Raw genomic sequence first — 24,813 nt, forward strand, 5'->3', positions numbered from 1 at the left:
CTTTTTACTTGAGCAGACTGGTTATCAGTTTAAGACCTGATTACCAGAGAGGAAATCTAAGGGTGTAACACCACTATGATACCTCAACAGTACAGTGCATGCAACCACTTTTGTGAGAAATATAACAACTGTTGGTAAAACATGGATGACCAAATCACTGAGTGGCTAGCACCATTGTATAAGATTGAAGAAAATTTTGTAAGCTATGCACTGATTACTTGAATCCCACATCTTTTTCATAACACTTGTAAATGTTTTTAATTAGCCTTTATGACATGGATAAGCACTGCTACGTGCAAGTCCATGTTTATTAAGTAATCTTAAAACTTTGAATCAGTTAATTACTTGTTTAATCTATAAACAAGGCTACAGGAAATGCACCTATGTAAGCAGTACATTGATTTTTTAAGGCTGATGGCCTAAAGCTATTGTATAGTGCTATCTCATTAGAGGAGCAGAAAAAGATAACTAAGACAATTCAAGGGTTAAGGAGAGGAAGTTACTTACAACTAATATATACTAGATAAAGTGCTGCTACTCTCAAGCAGAAAGAAAATACTTTGCATAACCTTTTGGATCACCATGACTGTCTTTTGCTTCAACAAGGATACAACTGCATGTGAGTGTGCATAGATGACCTGGGAGAGGTATAGAGTTTCAATTCCTTTATGCATATGTAATAGACAGTTAATAATACATAGCCACCTTCCATGAGGTTCCATTCTGAGATTATACCTTTCAGATTTAAGTATGTCTGGCACTGCTATGAATTCTGCATGGCCCTGAACAAATATGAATATGCCTAGCAAGTGCTTTCCTGCCATTTAATGATGAAGTGAAGCTCTACATGATTAGGTGTATTGTGCCTGTTTCATATAATGTTTTCACATGAGTTCAGTATATAGTGATAAAAAAGTAGCTCTGCATTATAGTTAATAGTCTATTAATCCTATGAGCCCATATGCTACATTACCTGTGTCCCTGTTATTCCTATTTCCCACCTATTTTGTATACAAGTGTGGTTCATAGGATGGACACCTTTTCAGCAGTCCAAAGTGGGACACAGGATGTGTGGCCAATATATGACATTGTGGAGGGTGTGGTCATGAGTAGAGGGAGTGGCCAAGCATGTGACAGTTTGGACATTCCAGAGAAACAGAGGCTTTCTGGTTTGATTCTCGGCTGGAGTGCCTTTTGTGCTGAGTCTGCATGTCCTCACTGCGGGTCCCAGTGAATTTAAAGACATGCAGGTAGGTGCGTGAGTGAATGGGTGTGCCTTTGTTGAAGGTTGGGGGCTGGGCTGGGAACTCAGCACCATAAAAATTCTGTGCCAATCATTAGTGGACCGGAGTTCTGCTTTGGTGTACCCTAACCGGGAAAAGCCGAAAGACAGGGTTAGTTGTGCAGTATTCCAGGATGTATAACACCAATGCCTATCTGGCTAGTAGTGTCTTCCCTTTCCTTACAGTATCTATTTGCAGCAGCATACATACACTTTAGTTATAAAGGATACATCTACACATTCATATTTTTATTACAAGTGGCACAGAACTACATGTTTTATTTATATACAGGTATGGTAGAAAATCCTGCAAATAAAGCAATTCTCTGTGATTACTAAAGCAGGTTATACATGGCATTAATACTTACATGAAATATTGTTGTAGCCCTTGCAATTAAATGTGTATGTGATAATGTCACTAGTCAAAGTCAAAGTCAAGTCAAAGTAAACGTAATTGTCATTCAAACCCACACAACAGTGAAAGCTGAATTAAATTTCATTGCTTCGGTCTCGAAGTTGCAGACAGCTCATACAAATACAGGATAAATATGATTATTTAACAACACAGTAACAGTAGACAGCTCATACAAATACAATAAAGCAACATGACTACTTAACAACACAGTAACACTAGTAGCACTTAGTATTGCTCATGTAGATATTACACAGAATATGAGACTTAACAATTATTCAGTTTGCAGGTAATGTTATCTGGCTTCCTGATTAATGCACAGCAGTAAGGGATTAACCAGCCTAGCTACTGCACCATTTGGAAAAAGTTGAATTAAGTCTTGCACAGAGAAGTATTTCCTTCAGCTATGTAACTGATTGATCTGATGTCATGTTATTATGTATGTTGTTAGAGTTTAACAGTCTGTTGGCTTGCAGAAAGAAGCTCCTGCTAAATCTGGATGACTTGCAATGCATGTGTAGTATTGCCTGCCTGAAGACAAGCAGGAGAACAGTCTATGAGCAGGGTGAGTGAAATAATTGACTATCTTTTTGGCTCTGTCTAGACACCGAGCCTCATGCAGGTCCTGCAAAGAGGGGGTGGGGTTTGAGGATCCTATAATCCTCTTTTCTACCCTCACCACCCTTTGGAGAGCCTCACAGTCTGAAGCCTTACAGTTCCCATACCAAACTATGAGATTGCTTGTCAGGTTGCTATTGATGGTACCTCTGTAGAAGGCTTTGAAGATAGAAGGTGGAAGGTTTGCTTTCATCAGCCTTGGTAGGAAGTGTAGATGTTATTGTGCCTTCTTGACAATATAGTTGGTGTTTGTTGATCATGACAAGTCCTCAGAGATGTGCATCCCCAGGAATGTGGTGCTGTTCACCCTCTCCACTGTTTTCCCCTTAATTCTGAGTGGATGATGTGCTTTCTGATTCCTCCTGAAGTCCATTATTAAGTCTTTGGTCTTATTTACATTCAAAAGGCAGATAATTAATATCACACCAGTCGATCAGCTGGTTCACTTCCTCTCTGTAAGCTGTTTTGTCACCATTGCTGTCAATACCTACAACTGTGGTATCATCCATGAACTTGATGACCTGGTTTGATCTGTGCCTGGCAATGCAGTTATGTGTCAGCATGGTGAACAGCAGCAGGCTCAAGACACATCCTTGAGGGGTTCCTGTGCTCAGTGTTATGCTCTTTGAGTTGTTTTTACTCACACATACTTTTTGGGATCTGTCAATGGGAAAGTCCAGTATCCAGTTAGATAAGTGGGTACTGAAGCCCAGCTGGACCAGCTTCTCTGTCAGAGGTTGTGGAATGACCGTATTGAAGGCAGAGCTGAAATCAAAGAATAACATCTGAACATAATTGTTCTTGTTTTCCAGATGTGCCATGGATTCGTGAAGTGCTAATGAGATGGCATCTGTTGTGGAGCGATTGTATTGATAAGCAAATTGGAATGGATCCTGTATTGCAGGTAGGCTTAATGATAGATAGTTCTTGATCAACCACTCAAAGCACTTCATTATTGTGGAGGTGAGAACAACTGGACGGTAATCATTAGGCTTGTTGGCTGAGACATCTTGGGTACTGGTATGATTGTTACATTCTTAAAGCACTAGGGTACTATGGCCTGGCACAGAGATGTGTTGAATATATCTGCGAGTAGCATTGACAGTTGAGTAGCACATTTTCTGTGTACCCACCCATGAATGTTGTCAAGACCAGCTGCTTTTCTAGGATTTACTTGGGTTAGGATCCTCTGAACATATGCTGGGTTGAGGCAGAGCACGTAATCACCTTGTTTGATGGGGAGTTTTGTTGTCATGGCATTGTTTCCTTCATCAAAGCTGCTGTAGTAGATGTTAAGCTCATTTAAGAATTCAGTGTTATCATTACATTGAGAGGAAATAGGCCAGTAGTCTGTTATAGCTTGTATCCTTTGCCATAGATGCCTGGAGTCCCTCAGGTCAGAGAAGTGACCTTGAATCCTCTGATCATAGGCATGCTTTGCATCCTTAATTCCTCTAAGTTTCACCCTGGTCTCACAGAGGGCATCCTTGTTCTTTAATTTGAATGCAGAATTCCATGCTTTCAGAAGCTCATATACCCCACTCCTCAGCCAGGGTTTCTGTTTTGTCCATGTGGTGACACTCTTGGTGACTGTCACATCATCCACACACCTTGAAATATAGGCCATAACATACACTGTATACTTTTCTAGGTCAATGTGGTGATTCACTGTAGCCACCTCCTTAAACACATAGCAATCCGTGCATTCAAAGCAATCCTGTAGTGTCAAGACTGCTCCCTCTAGCCATACCTTTACTTATTTCTTTGATGGTTTCTTTGATGGTTAATTCTTGTCCATACTGAAGGTAGAAACTGAGTACTAGCAAAAATGGAGAAAATGTTTGAGGCACTAGGAAAATCTGCTACTGCACTTCAAGACAGAAGTACTGTGACTGTCTCTCAGTCTTCAGAAGATGGTCTGCCACAGACCAACACCTGCTGAACCTCCAGCAGGAGATTTCCTACCTCCCTCATATCCTTTCCCTAAACATCACTTACACCCTTCTGACGGCTTCTCTGAGGACTCCCTGACATAGTTTTCATCTCCTTCTTCTTATATGGCCCCTGAGCTGCACACAGTCTGCAATGCATGGCATATCTCAGAAATATAGGCTACTCCTCAGCAGTAGCATGTGCTGCTCTGCTCTGATATCATTTTAACTGAAACCAATGCCATTCTTGATGAGCAGACCATTTGTCAGCCAAATGCCCCACATACTGATATTATGCATTTGTTTTAACATATTGGAATTTCACTGATAGAGAGAACAGAATATCCCTCTCTCATATGTGCTGCTTTTACAGAGGAGTGTCTAATATGCCAATATTTTTAATTATTCCATGAAAAGAAGAGTTGGAGCTTTGGTTAAGATGAAGCAATAAAATAACTAAAACAGTTATTGTATTCCAGCTGCCTCTGACTTCTAAAAAACATTTAGCACTTCTAAGACAATCAAAGGTAGTGCATATTAATCAGTGGCTCTCCAGACATCATATACAGAACAGAACTGACATGATATCCAGGTTGAATTGTCTTTAGCTGGTATGAATAGCATGTCAAGTCTCATTTCGGGATAGGCTATGTCTACACATTATGAATGCCATATTGAATTTCTTTTGAAAATAAGCCATACTCACAAAGACTGACCTGGTCAAAGTAAACAGATAAACAAATAAATGAATTAATTCAATTTCACTAATGTTGGTTTGATGTTAAAGATCTATAATCCCATCAAGATCCACATTTAATATATGATATAGTTTGATCTTTAAAATCCACATTGCTGGCACCATGTAGCATGTAACAAACACAATCTGCTTAACTGACTAACAAATTAATATACAAAGGGTGACTGGCCTTAAAGACATACCACAAATACATACTAATAGCTTGGATTACAACTAACATGTACCATACCCAAATAAACTTTAAAATTAACAGCAGTAGAATGTACATGCAATCACTGATTCCCAGGATTTCACCTACTGATGCTTACCAACAGTAGCTGAAAATTTGGCTAAGAAAACTTCACACTCACACACACACACACACACACACACACACACACACACACACACACACACACACACACACACACACACACACACACACACACGCGCACACACACACACACACACACACATGCATGCACAAACACACACAAAAGCACATAGGAGAGGTTAATGATATCTTTCTAGTGTAAGTGTCTCTCTTCCTGCCAGTGTATTAATTTGTTGCCAACAGCTAAACAAAACTAGTGCTTTAAGAACAGAGTTACTGTTATTGCTTAAATTATGCCAACAAATCCTTTAGCTGCTAATGCTTAAGCAGTCACTCTTACAGAGCAGATATCAATAGCTGATAAGTCACTTACTCTTACTTGCTAATAAATAAACCACCAGACATGATAGCTTGAATTCAAATAACATTTCTAACTAATATATATATATATATATATATATATATATATATATATATATATACATATATATATGTATGTATATATATATATATATATATATATATATATATATATATATATATATATATGTAGAGAGAGAGAGAGAGACATAGATATATACAATTAAGCAACACAGTTTTTAAGATAAAGTAGACAGCAAATAAATATTTGCAAATGAAAAATAAAACTGAGGATTTAAACAGACAGAAAAAAACACTGCCTTACACCTGTTTTATTTATTTATTATATGAGTTGGAGATGGTGGCATTGACATAAAGGCAAGAATCAGAGCTGGATGTGGCAGAGTTAAAGATGTTAAGATTTGCACTGTGTGTGACGAGGATGGACAAGATTAGGAATCAGTATATTAGAGGATCAACTCAGGTTGGATGGTTTGGAGACAAAGCCAGAGAGGCGAGATTGTGTTGGTTTGGACATGTGCTGAGGAGGGATGCTGGGTAGATTGGGATAAAGATGCTAAGCATGGAGCTGCCAGGAAAGAGGAAAAGAGGAAGGCCTAAGATAAGGTTTATGGATGTGGTGAAAGAGGACATGCAGGTGGTTGGTGTGACAGAGCAAGATGCAGAGGAAGAAATGGAAACAGAGGATCCGCTGTGGCGACCCCTAATGAGAACAGCTGAAAGATAAAGATATTTAACATTTGTTTACCAGGAATGTCTGACTAGGAGCAGAGCCCATTTTTAGCAGTGGCCTGGGGAGAAAAAGCTCCAGAAGCAATTTGAAAATAATGATGCAAAAATACAAAAAATTCAAAGTATACAAAAGTAGAAGAAATGCAAAAATTACATAGGTTTACAATGAGTAGTATCCTTAGAATAGGACATAAAGTATAAACCATGAGTTCACATAGATTAAAGAACATATTATATTACATAGAGAGGATCAAAGTGCCTTGCATAGTAAAAACAGACATAAGGTTTCAAGTGTTCTAATATTTCACATTGGTGATCACAGCTCACAAATAAATGTATAATAGTATAATCCAAAACTGCAGAAAAGAAACTGACATAGGTGGACAAGAGTAAATAATATTTACAGGATGAGTAGGAGGGAGTAAGAGGTAGTTTAGTTAGTAGAAGCAAAGTGTTGGGACAGAGTGAAAGAAAGGTAGGTAAAGTAAGATGACGGGGAAGGAGTGGATGATAAGGGTGGTTGGCGGGGTAAAAATAGGAAGGGTAATTTTAGGCTAGTTACTTGTGAGGGCTGAGGGGGATGGAGAAGTAAAAGTCAGTGAGTAGGAAATAAATAGTTACGTATTCTGGAAATAAAGTGGATGGACTGTAGATTGGGAAGTTAAAGGTAGGAAGAATAGCATTTAGCCAGGGGTGGAGCATGAGCCAAGCCAGTTGTTATTCAGGTAGTTTTTAAGTAGTTTTTTTAAAGTGAGTTAAGTTAACAGTAGTTAAGACAGGCTATGGGATAGCATTCCAAATTTTGGAAATATAGTTAGATAAAGAGAGAGTCACCAACACTATTGTCCCATTTGGAAATCTGTAGAAGAGATTTATTTGAGGAGTTTTGGTCCTAGTACTAAACACTAAAAACTTTCCTGTATTATACCTGCATCTGAGTTTTAAAAGCATTTAGCATTTCTGAGAAACTCATAGACAATGCATCCCAGTACCCCCTTCAGAACTACTCAACAGCTCTTCATGTAACTTAGAAAAGTCTTAAATGCTGCATTTCCTTTTTGCTTTAGATTTGAAAAGAAAGCTTAATAGTTCTACAATATTTCAATTCTGGTAGGAAGGTAGCTTTAGTCTATTTATGGTTATTCTTGGGAAATGTTAGAACAGTTACAGTTTCAAAGGCATACAATAGCCCCACAGAAAATAACTATTTAAATCCTATACAGCTTTATAAATTTCTTTGAAACTTTATTCTAAGTTCATAGGTAAATAGTAGGCTAGATGCCCTTGTGGTCTATTTAAAGCCTATCCAATTTTCCTTTTTGTGCTTGAAATAACCTATCTCATTTGGTTAGAGATTGGCCTTACTCATCCCATGGATGATAAATTAAATATTATCCCCTAATAGAATAACTGTGATCATGCCATAGATAAGTGAGGGACCCCAGCATGGGGATAAAGAATTTAGGAGCTGCCTGTGTCCATTCATGGTACAGTGGGCAGTCCTTTCATAGATTTTCTGTTTCCCATCCATAGAGCTGTGTTGTGCTTGAAACTGGACAGGGATGAACTTTTTTATGCAGATTGGGAATCCTCTGTGAAATATACCTGTCCCTCCAAACCATTTCGGAGATCCCTAGACAGAGTATTTCTGATGTCATTTGACTTGCTGATGTGCAGTAAATCTATCAGTAATGGGTTGGAGGATGCCTTGTATGCCAGACACAGGTCACCTCTCTGCAGTCTGTCGGATATCAAGTATAGTAACAGAGCTTTGAGTCTGTCCATGTAGGACATGTGTTTAGGCCTTTCATCCTTTTAGTAAGGCATCTCTGTGAACATTCCAGTTGTTATATGCATCTGGACAGATACATATCAAAGGGGATATAGGTTCATAGGTTCATAGGTTCATACTAGGCTATCTGCCCTAGGGCATTTATAAGCCTAGCCAGAGTGTGTTTGGTTTTCGCCACCCATTTTAAATTAATTTTGCTATGCCCTTTTTCGAGGTTAGTATACTGTGCCTCTGTCTAACAGTGACACAGAAGTGATACCCGGGGTAAACCTATGATCTCCCATCCACTCATCAAGATTCCTCTTGAAGAGAGTCAATGAGGGACTCTGCCTAACCTGGACTGGGATTTTATTCCAGAGTGAAGGGAGCCCCTGGGTTATGAATCTCTCCCTGCAACATGTCCTATTTATTTCAGTGCTGAGGTTCAAGTCTCTCGAGCACATAGCTCAATGGGATTTGGATTTTCTGAGGTGCAGCATGTCCATTAATTCCAGCTTGGACATGGCTTTATACGTCAGGCACAGATTGCCTCTGAGCAGGCGGTATTCCACTGAGTAGAGCTGGAGTTTCTTTAACCGGGCAGCATATGGCATCTGTTTGAGCCCTTTGATCCTCTTGGTGAGGTACTTTTGGGGTCTTTCCAGTTGCTGCAGGTGTCTGGTAAGGTACATTCCAAAAGGGGCATTGTCCTCAATTATGGGCCTGATGAGGGATGAGTAAAGAGGCACAATGACCTCCCCCGATCTAGATGTGAATCCCTTCATGATTAGGTGGGCTATATAAAATGTCTTTCTAACCACTTTGGCCACGTGGTTGTCAAATGAGAGATTGCTATCAACTTGGGTCCCCAGATCCCTAATTACTTCTTCTGTACTTAATGGATTACCACCTATGTGGTAATTTGTGGACACTTTGCTTTTGCCAAAGGGGATGACTATTCACATTTTGGTGTTTAGCTTGAGGCCATGGCTCTGGCACCAGTTGTCTTTTTCTATGAGGCCCTTTTGGAGGATGCTTGTGTCGGATGGACAGTCGATTATGGCACCCAGTTTGCAGTCATCTGCGAATTTGGTCAGCCACAGTCCTTCCGTGTTGGCCTGTACCTCCGAGAAATATGTACCGAACAAGAGAGGTCCCAGGACTGAGCCTTGTGGGATGCCACTTGTAACTGGTTTGGAGTCTGACATGGCTCCAGCAATTCTAACCATGTGGGTTCTGTCCTTGAGCCAGTTTGCAACCCATCTAGTGACATAGGGGTTTATATTTAAGCTGGTGGGCTTATCTATAATGCCCGAGTGGGGTATTGTATTGAAGGCTTTTGCGAGGTCCAGGTAGGCTGTGTGGACCAACTTCCCCTCGTCAATGGTCTTGGTGACTGTTTCAAAGAAATCGACCAGGTTTAAGAGGCAGGATCTGCCCTTAACAAAACTGAACTGGGTAGGATCCAGTGTCTGTAGGTCCCCAATATCTTTATTTATGAGGTCCATGATGATCCTTTCCATAGCTTTGCAGACCAAGCTAGTCAGGCTTATGGGGCAATAGTTTCCAGGATCCATTGAGGCACCACCTTTGTGGATTGGGACCACTATTGTTGTACGCCACTCTTTGGGTACATATCCTGTAGTAAGGCTGAGATTGAACAGTAGTTTTATGTTTGGGTTTAGCTCTTCTTGGAGTTCATGTAGGACGCAGCCCGGGACACCATCTGGTTTCACTGATGCTGTGTTTTTTGCTTTGGAGAGAGCGGCTCTTACCTGAGCATCTCAGATGCTCTTACCTGAGCATCTGAGATGTCAGGGGGGCAGCACTCTGCTGGGATAGATGTTTCCCCTTTTGGTGGGGAGGAGGGGAGAAGTTTGCGCCGAACCTGTCAGCTAGGATGTTGGCAATGTCTGTGGGTTTGGTGCATTTTTTTGTCATTTTGGACTAATTCTGAGCATATCTGGGAATTCCCACCCAGGTTCCTAACATAACTAAAGAAAGCCTTGTGATTATCCTTAGTGTCCTGTGCAATTTTTCTCTCGAAGCTGGCCTTAGACGATTTTATGAGTGCCCGTAGTTTTTTGCTAATACTGATCAGAGATGCCTTCCCTTTTTGGGATTTTGCTCTATCATGTAGTAGCTTCCTCCTTCTATTGTATAGTTTGTTTATGGCTGGGGTCCACCAGACAGGACATCTGCCTTTGGAGGATTGGGTCTTGGTTTTATTTGGGATTGCATGATCCATGCATTCCTGAAGGTGTTCATAGAATGCATTTATAAAGGATTCTGCGGTCTGGGCCGTATTTTCCACAGGCTCGGGGGCTTTGAAGGATACTATGTTCAATGGTTGACCTAATGAGAGCTGAGTACAGGGGGACAATGACATCTCTAAATCTAGACACAATTCCTTTGTTTATAAGATGTGCAATATAGAAAGGCTTTCTTACAACAACAGACATGTGTTGGTCAAAAGTTAGGTCATTGTTCACATAAGTTCCCAAATCCCAAACAACTATGTCAACTGTTAGGGGCATATTGTCAATGCTGTAGTTACCTTGGGTAGATGACTTCCCAAAGGATGTATTACAGCATATTGTGGCATTTAGCTCCAGACCATGATTTTGACACTAACTATTTAATTGCGACAAACCTTCCTGCAAAATAGCTAAGTCATATGGGAACTCAATGACTTCTCCCACATTAGAGCCATCTGTAAAAACCCTTTGGTATTGGCTTTTACTTCAGAAAAGTAGATGCCAAACAGGAGACCTCCCAGCACTGATCCCTGGAGGACTCCACTTGTGACTGGTCTGTTTGTGGAGGTAACTTATCCTGTTTTGATTATCTTCTTCCTATCTGTAAGCCAGCTGGCAATCCGATGGGTTACACAGGGGGTTTATTCACAGTTTATTTAGTTTTTCTACTATGCCTAAGTGGGGAATTGCATCAAAAGCTTTAGCCAGATTGAGGTATGTGGTATGTACGATTTTGCCTTCATCCATTTCTTTGGTGACTTTTTCAAAAAATCCACAGGGCTGAGTAAGCATGACTTGACCTTGATGAATCCAAACTGAGATGGGTCCATTGTTTGGAGGTTCCCTATGTCCTGATTGATTAATTCCATGATTAGTCCTTCCATGGCATTTCATATGAGAATGATCAGACGTATGGGTCTATAACTACCTGGGTCTGTGTATGGTCCTCCCTTATGCAGGGGAATGACTGCAGCTGTTGTCCATTTACTTGGTACAGAATCTATATGGAGGCTGAGACTGAGTAGTGCTGTTAGGGGTATGGCTAAATCATCCTTCATGCTGTTTAAGATGTTTCTAGTCTACTGTCATGCTCCTTTCCTAAGATGCATCCAGGAATGCTGTCAGCACCTATAGATGCAGTATTTGTAGCCTTTAATAGCACTTCTAGGACTTTGGTTTGTGTAATAGCTAGAGGTGTGCCAGTTTCAGATATATCTTGAGGGACAGATCAAGGGGAGAGAGGGGTAAAGTTGGAGCTAAATTTATCAGCCAGTAGGTTCACTGTAACTTCAGCCTGAGTGTAGGTAATATCATTCACAATCAGCTCAGTGCATTTCTGTAATATGCTTTTGAGATTACAAACATAATTAAAAATGCCTAGTGAAGTCTTTAGCTTGGGCAGTTATTTTATTCTTAAACTTGGCTTTGGTAGATTTTATTAAGCTTCTGAGTTGTTTGTTTATTTCAGTGGCAAGGTTTCTAACATTCTGATAATTACTCTTATTACATTTGGTCAAATTATTTTATTGTTATTATAAAGTTGTTGATATTATGGTTCCACCTTATGAGGTTTGCCCTGCACTTCTTTTTACGGGGTTCAGTTGCAAATGTGCAGCTGTTTACATGCTGGTATAGTGTGGAGGTGTACATTTCTTTGTATTCAATAGAATTAACTGACTCTGGTGGGGGTTTGAAGCTTGACAATCAGTCATTTAGGAGTAGGTAGTTTGTCTTAAAGAAATTTCTAAGGGATCTCTGGTTTCAGTTTTATTTTGAAGGAGACTGCTTTATAGTTAGACCTAATAATTGATGGAGATATGCAAGGGATGATGCAAGATGCTCTCATATTAGTTAGGACAAGATTCAAGATGTTATTCCCCCTAGTGGGTTCTCTGACTTATTGTTTCAAGGCATCTGCATTTACTAAGTCTTGCAACCTCTGTGCTTGTTCACTCATGGTAGTGTATGTCTCCCAGTCTATAGCTGGATAGTTTATATCAGCTAGGAAAATGGTGCTAGGTTTAATACCGTGTGATTCTAGTTCCTGTAGATAGGTTTTGTGTCTTTTCTTTGTCCTAGAGGAGTTCTGTAGCTAGGTAATATGTGGCACACGACCTTTCTGATGGTTATTGGGACATGAAAAAGAATTAATGCACCATGCTACTTTACCAGTCTTGATTGAGTCTCTTCTTGAAGTAGATTGATATACCTTCACCTTTTTTCCCCTACTGCCCAGTAGCTGGTCTAAATGTGTAAAAGGCATTATAGCCATGTGCAGACAGAGTGCTGTCTGCTATTTTAAACCATGTCTGAGTCAGTACACATACGTCAATGTCTTCCAAGATGAGAAGGGCATGGAGAGAGTGGCGTTTCTTTTCAGGCATATCTTATTGGAAAGGCTACATTTGTATAGCACTTCATTTTTTTCCTGAAAAATAAACGCATTTGCTTTACCTCACTATAGCTTTTTTACTGCATATAACCAAACAAAGTGGAGGAAAACAGTGCTAAAATGAATACCAAAGTGTAGTAACTAATAATCCAACTAGAAAGCACTGCACAATGAAGAGGCACGATTCCTGGTGTGAAAATAACTTTAATAAAACTTAAACGCTTTAACTTTATCCCCACATTTTTGTCCACCACTGGATTTCATCAGATGTAAAAACAGACCCAAGACAATTCAACATATAAATACCCTTGTACCCACCATTCAATTCAACTGAATTAGCTACACCTTCAGTCAATTAAAACTTATTAAACTATTACACTCAGATTCATGCCTTTTCATTTTGCAGTGCTTTCTGGTTGGATTATTATTTTTACTGCATATTTACAAAAAGGCAAAAGCTATGTGTATGGATTATTCATTGTTTCTGGTCCCCAGTGGCAGAATACAATGCTCTGAAGCAATTCTGCCCTAACCTGCACACACGGATACAGATGATGGCTGCACAATGTACTAAATCGTTGTATCATTTAATAATGGTAACATGCAGAATTCTGGCACAGTATGACCTGTATATGGCCAATGAGAGGCAGAGTATCTTGTGACAGCATTGCTATTTCCAGAAATTGCAGTATTCCAGCAAAATCCTTTTTTGGTCAACAATGTTTATCCATAAAAAGATAGGGAGAGAAACAACTGTGTTTCTTCAGGAATGAAACAACAGCAAAGTTTACATAAGATGGCGACTGGTATAGAAGGAATAAATAATTCGGACTTTTTTCTAACAAAATATAATTTAGTTTCCTAAATGAAGTAAAAAAAAAGTCTTTTGTGAGAAAAGTTAATTTCCATTGTTTAACGGAAATAAAAACTCCTTTAGTGCAAAAAAAAAGAGAAACAACTGATTAAGATAAGCTGCAGTTAGAGAATTAAAGCAATGTTTCTTTCAAGTGAACACATTCCCCCGGATTCACTATACTTCTGTGCAGGACTAGCTTAGTCCTGTATGGAAGCAGCCGTTTAGGAGCTGGATGGCAGCTCGCCAGGCATATTAATGAAGGCATGCTGCCTGAGCTCCTAAATGGACATGGAGCATGTACAAGTGCAGGGGGTGTGTCTGAGAGCAGACCTCTCAGAATATACATGCCCCTGCAAGCAAGAACAGCAGGTTAGCAATAAGAATGAGTGAGACCACTCATAGGTGTCTGCATACCCCCAGCAACATCCCCCCAAGTTTATAAGAGAAATAGTTAAAATATAAAATATAAACAAGCTATTTTTTTATGAAACAGATAAAATGTTACTGCAAGTGCACGGGTTTGCCCATTGCTTAGCTATGTTTATTGCAGCTTAAATGGCACAGGAGGATAAAAATCAAGATATATGCAAATGAAGCAGCACTGCAATAGTGTTGTGGGCAGAGCATTCACCTTACGAGCAGTCATTCCTAGTTCGAGGCTCACTCCAGTACATTCCATTTTCCATATCAAATCACTTTGTGCACAATACTTTTTGTTGCATAACCTGCTAAATAACATATATTTGTGAACTGGAGTACTGCATTAAATGCAGATGTGAGGTGTCATTGTCATAATGTTGTAAAATCCACAGATAATCACAATTGCCCCATACAGTATTTGTACACATGAATCAGGGATACAAATCAAAGGTACAATGTGTAATGAATGCTAAATCCATAGCGTTTCCAAATCCACCACCTTCCCAAGAACTATTTTACATTACTGTCCAAATTAGTGTGGGGGTAAGGGGGAGTAAGCACTATTAAGCAAGAGTAAGCATATTTATGCAGTACTAAGTGGGTTTAAGCCAGTTTGCATGGAGGTAATCAATGAGCATGCAGGTTAAGCAATATTAAAGCTAACTGTCTGTAATCATATTTAACCGGAGGTTAGCATTGCTTACTGTAACGCAAACCCGCTTACAATTGCTTAAAAGTGCCTTAATCACTCTATATGCAATAGCCGCTGTTCTGGCCAGAAACAAAATAAACAGTCTTTACCGGTCTTGAACCCAGGACCCTCTACACTATAGTCACAGTAGTTAACCACTAAGCCATCAAAGCACTACATAAGATTGAGGTATCACCAAACAGATCCTCACTATAGGAAAATCAAACTGAACATGTGAAAGAAATCTATATACAGTTTTATGTTGTATAACCTACTACATAGCATAAATATGTGAACTGGAGTATCGCATTAAGGCCAGATGTGAGGTGTCATTGTAATAAAGTGTTGAAATCCCCTAATAAACACAATGACCCCCATACAGTGTATGTACACATGAATCATGGATGCCAAACACATATATAACATGTAATGAATAATAAATCAATGCCAAGCAGCAAATAGTATGCAAATTAAAAATTAAGCAATTCTAAGCATTGCACAGCCCAGCTTAGTAGGTGTAAGCAATGTGTAGGTCATCTAAATCAGTTTGCCCATTGGTATACCCCTTTAAGCAATGCCAATGTTAGGTAAGTAGGTTTACACATAGTGTAGCATTTTCAAAACCGTCCAATCAAGGCAAAGTGCAAGAAATCGGCCCTATTTAAACCCATCGGGGGGAATACATCTCATAACTGGTTGCAGCTTCTTCCTGTAGGCACTATGACTGGTATAGGAGAGGGTGTGCACTTTTGGGTGCAGTGCTGGGGCATCCAGGAGTCCAGAGTCATGGCAGGACTCCTTGTGAAAGACCATGACCAGAGACTGCTGCAGGACCAGTACCAGGGTTCCCAATACAAAGCATCTTGCCTGTGACCTCACCAGTGCCACTGGCATACACTGAACTGGTGAGCAGGTCAGGCATCACTATGCTGACCTGAAGCAGAGTAAAGGGGATCTCTTGGATCAGTGGATCCAAGAGGCTAGGTGGACAGAGGATGTCCCAGCCATGTGTAAGTATCAGTCCACTACCTGTTTAATAATTGCTAGCTCATGTATATCATGGATAGGTATGGCTAAATATTCCTCTTATGTCTTTCACAGTGGCAGATGAGTGGGCTGTGAACCAGGAAGCCCATGCCTGTAGATTGCAGCGGTTGTGACGCGAAATAGGTTAGTAATACTCTTGAATGTACTGTCATAGTAAATAAATCTAAAGGTAGTAGAAAGTTAATCGCCTGTATAAAACCTGTATTGTTTAAGGCATGTACTGCATACACCAGAGAATATAGCAGGAAGAGTCTCATATTGAGATTTTATGCTCAATTCCTGAGAGACTTGCTTGGCTACAAACAACTGCATTAGAAGCTGAAGTTAAGTAAAACTTGCAGTAGTGTATTTTAGTCTTCTGTTAAGTATAAACTTGCAGTTTTAAAAGTACTTTATTTTCATTTTTCTGTTTCCTAATTGTGTGTTTCTGAACAGTGTGATGTGTGTCTGTCTGCTATAAGAGGGGGTGGTATTATCCCTTCTTTGTTATCTGATATTTAATAGCTTAGAGAGATTCCTCTGTACCTTAAGTGCTAGCCACAAAGTTTGAGAAATCATTTATGCTCAACTCCTGAGAGACTTGCTTGGCTACAAACATCTGCATTAGAAGCTGAAGTTAAGTAAAACTTGCAGTAGTGTATTTTAGTCTTCTGTTAAGTACAAACTTGCAGTTTTTAAAGTACTGTATTTTCATTTTTCTGTTTCCTCATTGTGTGTTTCTGAACAGTGTGTTGTGTGTCTGTCTGCTATTAGAGGGAGTGGTGTTATCACTTCTTTGTTATCTGATATTCAAAAGCCTAGAGGTATTCCTCTGTACCTTAAGTGCTAGCCACAAAGTTTAAGAACTCATTTTATGCTAAACTCCTGAGAGACTTGCTTGGCTACAAGCATCTGCATTAGAAGCTGAAGGTAAGTAAAACTTGCATTAATGTATTTTAGTCTTCTGTTAAGTACAAACTTGCAGTTTTAAAAGTACCGTATTTTCATTTTTTCTGTTTCCTAATTGTGTGTTTCTGAACAGTGTGCTGTGTGTATCTCTGCAGTTAGTTCCCTACCCACCCTCCCTGTTCCTGTGTTGGTATTAGTATTGGTGGCTCTGGAATTGCCCACCCCTCCTGTAAGTCTGTATTAGAACACTCCTCCTGGGTCCATCTCATTTGCTCACTTAACCGAGTACAGTGAGATCATATTCTGAGTCTAGTGTTCACTCTACTTAATACAGAAAGAAGATTTGAGAAGGCCAGCCCACTTAGGTTCTTCCTTCCTCTCTCCTTGCACTTAAAAAAATAATGTGCACTTTATTCATCTGCTTTTACTGTATTTGTGTTTCCTCATACTTTATTTTGCTTTTCTTAAAAGTACTCAATTTTATTTCTTCTGCTGCATTTATTACTGCTTGGCAGTAGCCTGATTAAATTGTAACTGTTATTCTAAGTCTTTTGGTTTAAGCACTTAGGCTTCATAGAGGCTGTTTTACATTAAGAACGTTTGTGGTCTGTACTATTGTGGCAGGACAGGTAGCTTGCATCCATCTAAGCAGGGAATTGCTGACTGAAGGCCCAGTGTCTGCTATTCTAAAAGTGTATTAGTTCTGGCTTAAGCACTTGGGCTTCAGGCCAGTTATTCTATGTTAAGAAGGTTTGTGGTCTGCACTCTTGTGGTAGGACAGGCTGGATTCTGCCCTTCTGAGCTGAGAATTTCTTGTTACAGGCTTATTGTGCCTGCTTATTTGAACTGTTTCTTTCTGAAATTGGTGTACCTTGCTGCTGTAGCATAGACCAGATTCAGGCCTGCTGAGTCTAGCTTTGTTTGTATAACTTGAGCACTGATCCAGGCCATCTTTTTATGGAGAGGGTTCCCCTGCACCCTAGTAGCAGGAGTGTACAGTTAGAACTTGTCTGATTGAAGATTGCTGGAACAGGGCTCAGTTTTGAGCTTTTTGTCTGGTTAATTGGGTAACTTGTTTAAATCAGTTTGTTCGTTTTCTATTGTTTTATAAATATATATATCAGATTATATATATATATATATATATATATATATATATATATATATATATATATATATATAATATATATATCAGATATATATATATATATATATATATATATATATATATATATATATATATATATATATATATATCTCAACTACCCAGACCACATTTAATACAGTAGAAAACTGGCTTTCTGAACATCATCTGATCCTAAATCCAAAAAAAACTAAAATGCGGTTATTTTCACCAACACATAGGTCTACCGCATTCACCTTTACCATAAAATCAAATTATGGCACAATAATCTCCCCTGACCCATCTACAAAACTATTAGGTGTCATCATAGACAATAATCTAAAATTTGACCTACATGTTAACCAAACTATCAAAACCATCAATAAAAAACTAGGGTCACTTTACAGAATAAAAGCCTTCCTAACCCCTCCAGCTAAAATTGCCATAGCTCGATCTCACCTTCTTTCAACCCTTCTGTATGCATCCCATCTACTCTCGAATTTAAACAAGACTGTCCTTAACAAACTCTCAATTTGCTACAACCACATTGCCAGGTTTGCCACTGGGCTGCCTTTTAGGACACATCATTGCATCAGTCTAAATCAGCTTGGGTGGCTTGAACTACCCAGCCTAATCCAGTATAACCAACTGATTATGACCTATAAAATCCTCTATAATCCAGACAATACTCCTGCACTTAAAAATATTATCACCCCCTATAACAATCTTAGACCGCTTCGATCCTCTAACAAACTACTAATTCAGACTAGCAAAATTAATAACACAGCCAGTGATTCTCTCTTTGCAAACTTTGTAAGTAGATCCTGGAACTCTCTTCCAGCTGATATTACCTTACTTTCCACCTTAGGTCAATTTAAAACTAGACTCAAACAACATTTGTCACTTAACTGGCTATTTATCAAGCCTGGCTAACTCTCTCTAGAATGTGTAAAAATCTGTTAACCAGTTTACTGTGTAATTTAATTTAATCTTGACTTGTGTTCAGGATTAACTGTAACCTGTGGAACTTGTTTAACTTGCTTACTTATGTAATCCCTGTAAATAGTCTGACTGTAATATGTAATGCTGATATTATGTAATGCTGTATCTGCTTACCCTTGGAGATTTTCTCCCCGGGCCTCCGCTGAAAATAGACATGCATCCAGTCGGACTATCCCGGTCAACAAATGTAAAATATAAATAAATATATTTATATATATATATATATATATATATATATATATATATATATATATATCTATATTGCACTTTATTCATCTGCTTTTACTGTATTTGTGTTTCTTCCTACTTTATTACTAGAGACATTGACTACAACTCTGATCTGCAATATATAACAATAGGTATCTTTTTCTGTGCATTTAAAGTGTTTTTTGAGTGTATCGGCTTTATTTTCTGAACAAAAAAAATATATATATATATATATATATAAATATAAATATACATATATATACATAAATATATATATGTATATATATACATATATATATATATATATATATATATATATATATATATATATATATATATATATATATACTTGTTTTCCACCTTTCTAAGCTAGTATAGTCCAGTTTTCAGGTTAGTGCTGAATTCAGGGCTGTGTTACAAATCTCTGTGTTTGCCCATACCTTACCTGGATAGAAGAAAGTTTCTCTGTTCACATGTGAGAGAGGGAAGCTTTGAGCAGCCTATCTGTCCCCAGAGGAGTGGTTTAAGCTGAGAAATAAGTAGTTTATTGGCTATTTTGGGCTGATTTCTATCTCTTTCATTTCCCTGTTATAAATACAGTATTTGCCCGGTTTTGCTCGCCTGGCAGTGCCGGTTAGCTAGAGTAAAACTATTCCCTGCTCCACCAAGTCTCCTCTTCAATTTTTCCCTTGGAACTAGACAAACTTTCTATTTAAGCACTCAAGTCATTCATTTCTCAGCCCGGCACTTGCTCAAAACTTATAGCAAGCACTTATAAACCCTAGCACTAGACCCTCCTGTACTGTACAGAAGGACAAGGGTCTCTATTCGAGATTACCAGCCATCCAGTAAAACAGTTCACTGTACCTATCTAGGCTTGCCCAAAGGGCAGTTTCAGGTGTATTCTCCAGTCCAACTAGTGAATCTGGGAATTTTGAGGTAATGTTACAACTGCCTCATATACACAAACAACCCCTTCCTCCTACCCCCAAACACTAATACATGTGAGAGATGCAATTATACAGCCAAACTGGAGGCTAATCTCTTTCAACTCAAGACTGGATCAGACAGTCAAGAGGAGAAGGGAAATACTTGCATCACACCACCAGTCTAACATAGATCCATTAAACCAACACTGGCAAAAAACACCCATAAATACATAAAAACATACTCAGAGGCTCTAAATAAAAATCTGCAAAACCAACAGAGACCTCCAAAGGAAACATCCAAGCAACCTCCACCCCCAACACAAACCATGAAACACATACTTCACAAAACCAGTGTGCCATGCAATCACAGCCCTTAAGGCAAAATAACATACCCAACATACTAGTAATAGGTGACTCTATAGTCAGACACACTGACATCGCACTCACTAGGCTGAATAAGGAGAAGGTTACTATTAGCTGCATGTCAGGTGCCAGGATCTGCCACATATCACAAGCACTCAAGTCACTCCAGAACAAGTCAAATATGACTCTGTCATTGTCCATGTTGGTGTGAATGACCTGAGCCATACCTCCCTGGACTACATGAAAAGACACATGGAAGAGCTCTCTGATGACATAGCCCAGGCCAGTATGACCCTGACCCTGAGTAGCATCCTGCCCTCACCAAGAATGATACCACGGTATGAAGAAAAATTTCTCGATTTCAACAATTGGCTAAGTTCTGGTGTCATTCAAAGAGGATCCAGTGTCTGTCCATCTGGGATGACATGCTCAACAATCCACGCTGCTTTGCTAGAGACAGCTTGCACCTTTCACCCTTAGGCTTTTGAATACTGGCCAAGGCTCTTGCGACCACCATAGTGCCTTTTTTAGGCAAGGTTCAAAAGACAAACCCACCGCTGTAAATAGCACAAGTAACAAAAATACTGAGGGTAATGCTACTCAATGCCAGAAGTCTAAACCTCAAAATGCACGCAGTCGAGGCACTCCTCAGTATGGACAAAAATCGATATATGTGCAATAACAGAAACCTGGTTTAAGGCTCCAGAGAGCACCCCGGCACTACCAGGCTACAAATCATACCATACATTTCGGCCACAGAACCCAAACAGAAGTACAAAAGGTGGGGTTGTATCCATATTCATCAAGGATACCCACACCTCCAGGGTTAGTGGTACAGCACAATGCTTCAGAGATCATCCACATGCAACTAACAATGGGCAAAACTGCAATTCAAATTGTAGCTTGCTACAGATCACCCACCATGTCCCAGGACTCCCATTCCGTGTTTCTGGAAACACTGGGAAACATAAAGGTCCTACCAAACACCCTAATATTGGGTGATCTCAATTACCCAAACATAGGGGAACTACTCAAGTACTAACTCCCTTGCCCAACATTTCCTAGAATTTATAAATTCAAACACCCTGGTTCAACTGGTCAACACTCCCACTAGAGGTGACAACATATTGGACCTGGTCATCACCAACATGGGCAACCGGTGTTCCACACCGGAGGTCAAGCCCTTGCTGGTAAGATCTGACCATAAACAAATCACTTTGGATATCCACATTCCACCCCCACCCCCGGACAAGAACACCACCGTGAAAAACTTTTCAAAAGAAAACTTCACATTACTAAAGACCGAGGTGGAAAGTTTCAAAGCCCCCATGCTGAAGGATAATGCTCTCCAAGCTGCAAAATCCTTTACTAATGCATTCTACAGGCACCTACAAAAATACATGGATCGTGCCATCCCAAGCAAAACCAAGGCTCACTCCTCCAAGAAAAGGAAACCAGTCTGGTAGACTCCTGCCATAAATAAGCTATATAATAGAAGGAGGAAACTAGTACAGAAAAGAGTAAAATCCCAAGAAGAAAAGACATCCCTGATCAGTATCAGCAAGAAACTACGATCCCTCATAAAATCATCCAAAGCGAGCTTTGAAAGAAAAATTGCCAAGGACTCCAAAGATAACCTCAAAGCATTCTTTAGCTATGTCAAGAATATAAGTGGCAATGATGAAATCTGCTCAGAGTTAGTGCAGAATGGCACAAAATACACTGAACCGACTGATATTACCAACATCCTGGCAGACAGGTTCAGCGCAAACTTCACCCCCCCTCTCACCCCCAAAAGAGCCCATAACCATACCAGACGAAGACTGTAGATTCTTTGAAATCACAGGCACTCAGGTTAAAACAGCCCTCTCCAAATCCAAAAAACACAGCATCAATGGGACCAGACGGTGTCCTAGGCTACGTCCTACATGAGCTCAAAGACAAACTAACCCCTCACCTAAACACACTGTACAAACTCAGCCTCTCCACAGGCTACGTACCCATAGAGTGGTGCACAGCAAAGGTTATTCCGCTCCACAAAGGTGGAGCCACAACCGACCCCAGGAACTATCGCCCTATAAGCCTGAATAGCTTGGTCTGCAAGGCTATGGAGTGCATCATCATGGAACTCATTAACAGAGACATTGGGAACCTCCAAACACTGGGCCCTACCCGGTTCACCTTTGTTAATGGAAAATCATGCCTCCTAAGCCTGGTGGACTTCTTTGAGACTTTTACCAAGGTGATAGATGAGGGAAAGGTGATACACACAGCCTACCTAGACCTCGCTAAGGCCTTCGACACCATTCCCCATTCTGGTATTATAGACAAGCTCACCAGCCTGAACATAAACCCCTACATCACAAGATGGTTTGCCAACTGGCTCATGGACTGAACCCACATGGTGAGAGTTGCAGGTGATAAGTCAGACTCTAAACCAGTTACAAGTGGTGTTCTCCAGGGCTCAGTCATATACTTCTCAGAGGTACAGGCAAGCACAGGAGGACTATGGCTGACCAAGTTCGAAGACAACTGCAAACTAGGGGCTATAATTGACTCTCTGGCTGACACAGACATCTTCCAAAAGGGACTCATTTTGATGGATACCTGGTGTCAAAATCATGGCCTAAAGCTAAATGCCAAAAAGTACATAGTCATCCACTTTGGAAAAAACAAAGCACCCACAAACTACCACATAGGTGGTAGTCCCCTAAATAAGGAAGATATAATATGGGGTCTGGGGAACCCAAGTAGATTGTAATCTCATCTTTGATAATCACATTGCGAAACTGGTTCAAACATCCTTCTACGTGGCCCACCTACTCACAAAAGGGTTCCCATCCAGATCAAAAGAGGTAATTGTGCCCCTCTACACATCACTCATCACACCCATCATAGAGTACAATGCTCCATTTGGGATTTACCTTACAAGACACCTTCAACAGCAGGAAAGACCACAGAATTACCTCACCAAGAGGATCACTGGCCTCAAACAGATTCCCTATGCAGCTCAACTGAAGAAACTCCAGCTGTACTCGGTTGCATACCGCTTACTCAGAGGCGATCTCCACCTGATATACAAGGCCATGTCCAACCCAGAATTGATGGACATGCTCCACCTAAAGAAAACCTTATCCTCTCGAACCACATGCTCTAGGGATCTAAACCTCACCACAACAATAAATAGGATGTGCTGGAGGGATAGATTCCTGTCCCAGAGACTTCCCATGCTTTGGAACAAGATCCCGATCTACATTAGGCAGAGCTCCTCACTAACACTATTCAAAAGAAACTTTGATGAGTGGATGGGAGACAGAAAGTTTACCCCGGGGATCACTTCAGTAGCTCTGCTGGACAGAGGCACAGTGAACTAATCTAAGGGAGTGGCGAAAGCCAATACATTCTGGTTAGGCTTATAAATGCCTAGGGGCAGATAGCCTAGTACCTACTTATGAACCTATATAGGTTGTATGCAAATAAAAGTATAATAGCCTGACAATAAAGGTCTTACTGCTGGACTGCATGTGTTTACTCTAGTATCATATGGCAATGTAGAGTTGCAATCTCTTAATAGCACTGTTGTATTAAGCACTGTTACCCACACTGTGCTACATAAATAAAATGTGTAGTAATGTCTGTATATGACTGTTGTAATCACAAGAGGTCATACAGAAGAACTGAGAGAGACTGTCTCAGCAGACCCACCTGTCTCACCTCATCTGGCTGTGGCACCAGGCACTAGCACATCTAGGGCCCACCCTGGGACTTCCTCGTCTGCTGGTCCTGCACCACTTTCAGATGGAACCACCTCAGGGGATGGGGCATGCCCCCTCCTGGGAGTGGTCACACACAGGACACTGTCACCTGTCACCAGGTCCGGGGCATGGTGCGTAGCAAGGTCTGCAGGGAGTTTGGAGATATGCTACTCCAGTTTGAGGGACGCATGTCATAACCAGAGGGTTGGCCTGGCTCTCCTAATCAGTCCCCAGCACAGCCACCTTTGGGGCTGTGAAGGTGCAGTGGTGACTGCCCAAGGGTGGGGACCTCAGTCCCACTGTATCCACTAGGGGGCTCATGGGCTTCTGATTTCCAAATACCCCTCCACATCAAGGTGTTTGCCCCACGTGTCATATACCACTCCTGTATGCTGTCTTGTCTGTTATCCTACCCAACCTACCTCATCAAATATACCTACTATCCCTCCCCAACATCCCACTCTCACCTGAAAAAAAAAAAAAGGAAAAAAAATCTTGCCCCATACATAGCTGTTGATTTCTCACACATGTCCACTGAACACATGTAATCTGGTCTAATTGGCTTCACAGCATATTACTGTTGTCCTCACCCCTCTCTCAGCAGTTTGAGTGTCCAAATCTATCTCCAAATTCAGTGTATTTGTACAGCTGTTGCTGTAGAAGAAATGGGCAGCTTTGGAACTTC

Source organism: Protopterus annectens, chromosome 12.part0 (genome assembly GCF_019279795.1).
Source record: "Protopterus annectens isolate FY-2018-M chromosome 12.part0, PAN1.0, whole genome shotgun sequence".
NCBI classification, from domain to species: Eukaryota; Metazoa; Chordata; order Ceratodontiformes; family Protopteridae; genus Protopterus; species Protopterus annectens.